The following is a 991-nucleotide window of genomic DNA, read 5'->3' on the forward strand; positions in this document are numbered from 1 at the left end:
TGCGTGTATATATACATGTGTGTGCGTGCATGTGAGTACGTCCATATATACGCATACATACACAATAAATATGCCTACGTGCATGAATATGCTCTTGAGGAAAACCCCCAACAAAAACCACCAACAGTAAACGCGCACATGCAACTAAATTAACGACTACTCTAAATGCACGTGTTTTGTTTGCTCACACCTGACCTCTACAGATCCCCCATTTTTCTATCCCCTCGATCAACAAATCCAAACCGATCTCTCCCCCCCCCCCACACACACACACACAGGAAACATCGAATTTAAAATATGTCCATGTTTATTCATTACCATTTACGTCATCCAGTATTAGATATTATCGATCTTGAGCAGGGGAAAGCTCTCTAACGACAGGCAAGTGTCAAAAATATTCTCATTGGCTCTTCATCAAACCCTAGCCAATCGCGACCGCCCCACGAAACTGTCGAGCGAAGGCTTTTGTTTCGGCTTTGATTTTCCTCCTGCAAACTTTTTAATAAACCCGATGATATACAAGCGTTCATATAGTGTTTGTTGTCGGCTTATTGAAACATTCATCACTGGAATGAAAGCCGTAGCTGTGTGTCGTCGATCGAGGCAAATATCCCCTGGAGTTGTTGTAGACTTTTAGTCGATTTCTCTTCAGGATACTAAAAAAAAAAAAAAAGGAAAAATGTTTGATGATGGGCGATTGGCTAGGAGGAGGAAGGATTGGGCGGCGGACTTGGTTCTCACATCAAAGACTTAATGAGCTCCGATTTCATCCATGGGGCCAAGAGGATGTTTGTATAAGTTTATAATTACTTGGCGATATGAAGACTGAATAGCCCGTGTCTGTTCTATCTTCTATCTGTTAATAATTTTCCTAAAATGCTCGCTTCTGTTCTTGTCCTGTTTATGTATTTCATAGAGTATTTCATAGAGTGTTTTATAGAGTATTTCAGTACCTTGATCCTCCTTCTGTCTCTGATGAACTCTCTCTCTC

Source organism: Aplysia californica, unplaced genomic scaffold, assembly GCF_000002075.1.
Source record: "Aplysia californica isolate F4 #8 unplaced genomic scaffold, AplCal3.0 scaffold01455, whole genome shotgun sequence".
Taxonomy (NCBI): Eukaryota; Metazoa; Mollusca; class Gastropoda; order Aplysiida; family Aplysiidae; genus Aplysia; species Aplysia californica.